Consider the following 7,741-nt stretch of genomic DNA (forward strand, 5'->3'; position numbering starts at 1 on the left):
TTGGCACAAGAAGCTTGATACAATAGTATTGTCTATCTTCCTCATTGTCTATGATCTATTTGTAAATAATATTTCTTCGCCACCCCAACATTTTAAAGGTTCCTTATCTTTTCCATTAACTCCCTTACTGTTGATTCTTATCTGTTTAGACCCAGCTTGGGCCTGTTTCTGTGTTCTTGTTGTTTAGTTGTTGTTTCTACTAAATTGTTTATTCTGGCCACCTTTACCAGACAGTTTAAATGGACCAGATTCTCCACCCTTCCCATCCTAAGCCATTCTATCCTTATTAGACCAAGTATTCATATTTTCATTTCTCTGTTTGGCCTGTTGGTAGTAGATTATGGCCTTCCTAATGGTTTCGTGACTTCGTCCATAGTCTTTGGATTATTATACTCAATTCAGTCTTTAACATAGAGTGGAAGGCAGTGTAGAGAGCATTGTCCTCCTGCTTCTTCTTCTTTTATGTATGACGCATATCATAATAGGTGAGTGAACTTAGTTACTAAATCATCAATCAACATCTGACCACTTCTTAAATCATGGAATTCTTTAGCCTTATCGTAAATAATAAAATATAATGTTCAGTCAAATATTTTCCTTTAAATAATCACTAGAATTCCTCCAAGTTAAGTTCTCTACCTTCTGAGTTATAAATTGTTCTCATTTCCTCCCACCACAGGGAGGCTTTTCACTACAATTGACAAGTAGCCAACTTGGCTTTTAACTTTGTAGAGTAGTCATACACTTGAATGTAGCCAGCTTGGCTTTTCTTGGTGCAAGTGTTTTCCTTACCATTGCACACTTCCTCCCCTTATTTCTGATGTGATGAATTTACTGTGGTTTCAATCTCCTTTCTCAAAAATTATTGGAACAATTTTGAGTATTACGATTTAACGAGGCCCTCAACAAGGCCTTCAACAGTGATACGATATCCACGTCGCAACAAATGACTATCATAACACATTATTCTATTGATCTATATTATATATTAAATGATCCATTGCTTACTGTTCCATAAGTTATTATTACTGTTCCATAAGTTATTATTCTAATGATCTATAATATATATTAAATGATCCATTGCTTACTGTTCCATGAACCATAAGCAATAAGCAATGGTTAAATCGACGTGGATATTAATATAATATAAGCAATGGATCATTTAATATAATATAGATCAATAGAATTGAGTCTCCCCCAATTCTAAACTCAATTAACCATCCACTGCTTACTGTTCCATGAACCATGAACTCCCCTTTTCAAAAGTTGAGCACACATGTAATTACAACAATGGATATACAAAGGAAATGACAGCCCATCCCATATGCTTGATCTTAAACCTGTTACAAATGCACAGAGGAAAAATATCCATGGGTATTCATAGAAAACTTTATCTATATCCAATAGAGAAGTATCTCAAATCCAAATACATTTATTCATACAACTCATATATTTTGAGGGATCAATAAATCCATTCCATAATATGACAAAGCTCTCATGTGAACTGAGTTCTCTCATGGCGAAACTAATAGTTGATTTTATTTTAGGAATATCAGTTCGATCCAACCAATAAAATAATGATGCTAACTACAAAACAAGTATAACTAAAAATATTGTATTTAACTCAGAGAAAGAGGAACAGACTCAAATTATCGATTTCTTTATCTATTCTGTCATGACTCTCTCCCCAACTTCAAATTACAAGAAATAAATACCAAATGTTGTTTCAATCTAGATCCACATAAATAGGATCTAATAATAAATTTTACAATCTGTCTCTCCAACAATCCGAGAGTATTATTTGGAGCTGATTATTATTTGAGACAGATTTAACTTAACTAACCAAAACTAGACTAGAACATTCAACACATAGTTGTCAATCCTTCCGATGATTTGGAGCTCCACTTGACAACAAAGTCATTTGTTACACAAACACAACTCCCTACTCCTGAAACAAACTTGACCTTTTATAAATCAAGAAACAAAATATGAAATTAGGTAATGCCCCTGCATCATAATCAATCCACGAGCTAGCATAACATGAGGTTGAACAGACTTAATTCGCCCACTTGATCTATGCTTATTGGAAATATTGAGTTATAGGGTGAACCAATGTTTCAGGAATTATTACAAATTTATACTTTAAATTTGTTTAGTAATGTATTATATGAGAAGAATTGTTGTCACAACGACAACGACCCTCCAAAATTTTTGCGTTATTCAATTTTGGAGCCTACATATGTTTTAATGAGCTGTCGTTTCAAGCTACCTTGTTTCTTGTCATTTGTTCATGTTTCCTAAGTATCGACCATCCTTTCCACATCTCTAAGTGTTTCTTTTCCTCCTAGGTCAAAGATTCCTAAGTGTCAATTTCTTATCTTTAGAAGTGTCATGTCACCTTTCTAAAAATAGGAAAAGCACTAGATTTTCTTCAAATTACTGTTAACTTTCTTCACTCAACATGCACACCACACAAAAGAAATGTTGATTAGTGGTTGTCTTTGATTTCAACCCAGCAGCACCAAGGGCTACCCCGATCTTGCATGGGCATTTTGACTTGACAACATACTCTATTCTGAGTCAAGGATCTTCTAGATGGATTCTCCTCATCGATATGTTTCCATTGATATATGGCACGCCAAGTAATTCTTCACAGTTTGAGAGTTATTTGCATTTGAAGTTAGTAACCCCAGTTAGTGGATTAAATCCCTATGGGGTTGTGGCATGGCACTCATAATTGGTTGTGGTCATTGAATAGTCAATAATTAATACTGTTTCTTTTACTCCTAAAATCCCTCCAACATTCACTTGTTGAGGACCCTCTAAAATCAAGACATTCATATAAATAATGACCCTCATATCCTCCTCTAGTAGGGATTTGGAGGCTTCAAACAGGGCATCGTGGCATTTTCGCTATAACTTTTTTTTTGCGAAGCTACAGAAGCTGAAATTAAAACCCATTTGAGTCGAAATCTTGATGAACCTCGTGGATTCAAATTTCATAGATAGTCACAGAAAGAGGACCGACTGTAGTTTTTTGAGTAGCATTTTCAGGGCTGAAGGTCACAACAGTGACATGTGGCACTTCGTACAAGTTCTCTCTATGGAACCAGTCTATAATCTGGTCATCGTGGGAGATTGGGCATAAATATTTCTTGAAAAATTCAATCTTGATCAAACCTGTGGAGTTGGAAAGAGGACTCAGAGGGCTACCACAATACAAAATTTCAAACCCTCGAGATCCGAAATTACATAGATACAACATATTCAATATTGAGCTCCTAGAAGGCAAGAAAAAGCATGCATTCAAGGATCACTACAGTAAGGACCACACATCAACAATCAAAGTAGAGTCTCCTACAACAAGGTATGTATGATTAGTGTTTACATTTTAATTTTGAGTATCATCTCTGACATATGTTTTTGCAGGACAACGTAAGTACATACAGGGTCTCGGTTATATCTCTATATCTCTATATGTCACAGTTAGTTTTGATACCACATTTCGGATGTCCTATTCTTGATATTGCACATTTGATGTTACATATTCTTGATGCTACACCAAGTCTCCTAAATCTATATGATGTTTTAAGTTCATGTTACTCGCCTTGTCATAGTTTATAGAATGGTCTCTGTTGTTGTACTTAGAAATTGGTCCATCACAAGTTTAGGGTTTGTTATCAATTTTTATTGTATATATATTTCGGTCAGTTTTGGATATAGACTTGCATAGAGTCGAGGCCTATATCAAGGGTGGGAGTCATTGTCTACTGCTGCAGCAAGTCAACAACAAAAGTGACAAGCACACTTTAGGTACACATTGTAATTTTTAATTTGTATTTATTCATTATTATGAACTTACATTTTTTTTGCAGGCAGTTGAAGGGTATTTTGTTTTGTTTTGGGATTGGTTTCGCTGGGAAAATTTTGCATGCAGGTAGAAGAAGATTCAAGTACAACATCAAGCAAGAATTCAAGAGCAAAAGTATCAAACCAAAGGAAGCATTGCAGCGAGACATCCTTGAAGACATGACAACCATCTAGATATCGTGAAGTATTGTTAAGGCCAAGAGTCATCATTGTAAAATTGTAAAAGCGTCATCTGTAAAAGAGTCATCATTGTAAAGATTGTAAAAGAGTCATTCGTGAAAGAGTCATTCTGCCTAGAGTCGAAGAGCCAGTGTTGAGAGGTATAGGAGTCACTATTGGGATGATGTCATGGTTGGGTTGCAACTCATTGAGTGATTGGGTATTTGGTCAAGTACTCGAAAATCATTGTACATCTTATTGTATCGTGGATTGTTGTCCTTGGTTTGGGAATCCATAGTCTTGTCTTATTTCAATCATTATAGGGTGGGAAGGAGGTGCTATGTAGGTGTACGAAGTCCCCTACAGATTGGGGCCTGTGAACACTTCAGGGTGGTAGGGTGGTGCTAGGGCGAGTTGTGGCTCACTAGGGTGTTGGGGCATCCATTTAGTTGATTACTGAAGAAACCAAGGCATTGGGGCGTCCTTCCAATGGGAGCTGGAAAAGAATGCTTTTCTAGAATTATAGGAAGTTGTTGCTTTCATTTCAGTTGGGGATGAGGATTAAAGAATTGATTAGAAAAGCGTTCGATGGTTTTTGACCCGGAGGGGGTTTTCCACCTAAAATTATTGTGCCTATTGTGTTATTTTATTTACTGCTATTACTGCATAAACATTAATAATAATTTAAGATTAACTAATGATCTGAAAAGATTTAAAAGTGCTAATTGCTAAGGAAAATTGATTCGCCCCCCCTCTCAGTATTTCCAACAATTGGTATAAGAGCTTGGTTCCTTCAATAGTAGTTTATCAACTAAAAGGAGATCATGGAGTATACTAAGAATAGAGTTCCTTTGTTCAATGGAAATAACTATGCACTTTGGAGTGGAAGAATGAAAATTCATTTACTGGTGCAAGGATACGAAGTATGGGAAATTGTTGACAAAGGCCTCACACCGACCCAGGATGAACAAGGTAAGAAAAATATGGTATATGATGCAAAAGCTAAAGATCTTATTATCAGAGGGCTTATCAAATATGTTTATCTTAAGGTATTGAGTTGCAAAACTGCTAAAGAGGTATGGGGCAAACTTGAAAATATATATGCAGGTGACTCAAAGGAAAAAGAAGCAAAGCTTCAAAATTTCAAGGAAAAATTTGAGCAACTCAAAATGAGGGAAGATGAAGATATTGCTGCATACTTTCAGTGTATTGATGAAACAACACATACATTGGAAGGTTTGGAAGAACCTGTTGAAATGAAAATTGTTTTCTGAAATATCCTCAGAACCTTGCCAACAAGATTTAACCCTAAGGGATCTATCTTGGAAGATAGATCAAATCTAACCAATCTCAGCATAGATGAATTGCATGGAATTCTTACTGACATATGAAATGAGGATTGAAGAAGAGGATGTCACATATCACTTAGAAACAACATTTGCCACATCCAAGAAGAATAGTAAAGATAAACAGACTCAGAAAGCAAAAACTTGCAATTGTAAGGATGAGGAAAAGGAAGAAGATGAAGAAGAATTCTCAGATAAAGCGTTTGCCTACTTCAAGCTGAAAATGAGAACAGGTATGAGAAAATTCAAAGGTAAGTTTCCATTAATATGTTTTGGTTGTGGCAAGGTTGGGCATTTTGCACCCAAATGTCTTCACAAAAATGAGGTTGTTACGAAAGGAAAGAAAAGTCCTAGGAAGTTCAACAAGCAAGGCAAGAAGAAATGGTTTAAGAAAAGTTTCTTCTCCAAAGAAGATAGCTCCTCATCCAAAGAAGGCAATGATAACGAAGAAGAATTCAACGGAAGAGTATTGTTTATGGCCAAGCACAATAAGCAAGAGGCACCTGACGAAGAAGGAGATGGAGAAGAAGAAATGACTGAGGTTGAATTTCAAAACGAATTAATCAGGGTTATCAAAGAGCTCAAGGTCAAGAAGAAGCACGTCAACACTCTTGAAGATGAATTAAAGACAGAAAGGGAATAGGTCCTAAATCTTAAAATCAAGGTTGAAGAATACAAACGAATTGAAGAATCGCTCAAGAAAGAATTAAAGGAAAGAGAAGCATTGGAAGCTAAAATTGTTTCTTGACGAAAGGAAGTAAAAAATGGAAAAACTCTTCAAAACTATGCCAACAACTCAAAGACTTTGGATGAACTCATCAGCAACCAACGATCATGCAACGACAAGACTAGTCTTGGTTACAAAGAAAAATTTGAAAGGAGTCAAGTCCTTCTATGACAACTAAAGAAGATGGATATGCAAAATCTACCAAGAAGGTAGATCTCCCAGCTAGATCAAGAGATCAAGATTCATAGGAAGAACCTTGGAAGACAATTCCTCGAAGAAGATTTCCTCCCAGGTATCAACCTATCTTTTATGGCCATTGTTATTCATGTGGAAGGTTTGGACATAGAATTGTAGAATGTCGCATTTATGTTTGGAATGAGTATAATTCCAGGAGATCTCTCAGAAATGGAAATTCCAGAACTCAGTAGAATATCAACAGATATGATCATTTGAGAGATGACGTCGAATGTTACAAATGTAGCAATTTTGGACACATGGCCAAAGATTGCAGACTTGGAAGCTCTTCAAAGGAATTCTCTCAAAATCAGAATGAACAAGTATGGAAAAAGAAGACTGAAAGGTGTGCTCTCGCTCTCAAGGCTCAAAGCAACGGAAATGTATGATATGTTAACAGTGGTTTCTCAACGCATATGAATGGAGATAGAAATAAGTTCATATCCTTGAAAGAAAAGAAGGATGGAACAATGTCTTTTGGAAATGACGGGTCTTCAAACGTCATACGGGCAGGTACGGTCACTCTTGGAAGCAAGGATACATTAGTAAAGGATGTGTCATTGGTTGAAAATATGAATCACAATTTGCTCAATGTTGGACAGATGTGCAATCAAGGACACACGATGTTATTCAAGTCGAAGAAATGTGAAATCAGGAAAGGCAAGTTTGGTGAAATTGTGGCTACAACAATCAGAGTTCCAAACAACATATATATTTTGGATAAGACACCTAAAGGGTGTTTCTTGGCAAAAGAAGACGAGGGTTGGTTATGGCACAAACAAATGGGACATATAAATTTCGACAATTTGGTCAAGATCAGTGAAAAGGAAGTAGTTAGAGAAATGTCGAAAATATCAAAACCTACCAATACGATATGCGAATATTGTCGGCACGACAAACAGACAAAAGTCGAGTTCAATACAAAGGAACATTTTGCGTCACGTCCACTAGAATTAATACATACTGATCTATGTGGTCCTATGAGAACAAAAGGTTTAGATGGTGAATTATACTTTATGTTAATGATAGATGATTACATCAGAATGACAGCCGTTAGTTTCCTGAAGAAAAAGTTTGAGGCATTCGAATGTTTCAAAATCTACAAGGAATTGGTCGAAAATGAAACTGATTTGAAGATCAAATGTCTAAGATCAAATAATGGTGGAGAATTCATGTCCAAAGCATTTCAGCAATACTGTGACGAACATGGAATAAAAATGCAATTCTCAACAGCCAGAACACCACAGCAGAATGGAGTAGCTGAAAGAAAAAACAGAACTATACAGGAAATGGCTAGAACCATGTTAAAAGACTCAAACTTAGATGATAAATTCTGGGTTCAAGCAATTGATACTGTTGTATTCATTATAAATAGAGACCTGCTTAGGCACAATTGTAACATGAC

Source organism: Pinus tabuliformis, chromosome 5_1 (assembly GCF_031772625.1).
Source record: "Pinus tabuliformis cultivar Carrire ecotype Pingquan chromosome 5_1, CPIR1, whole genome shotgun sequence".
NCBI lineage: Eukaryota > Viridiplantae > Streptophyta > Pinopsida > Pinales > Pinaceae > Pinus > Pinus tabuliformis.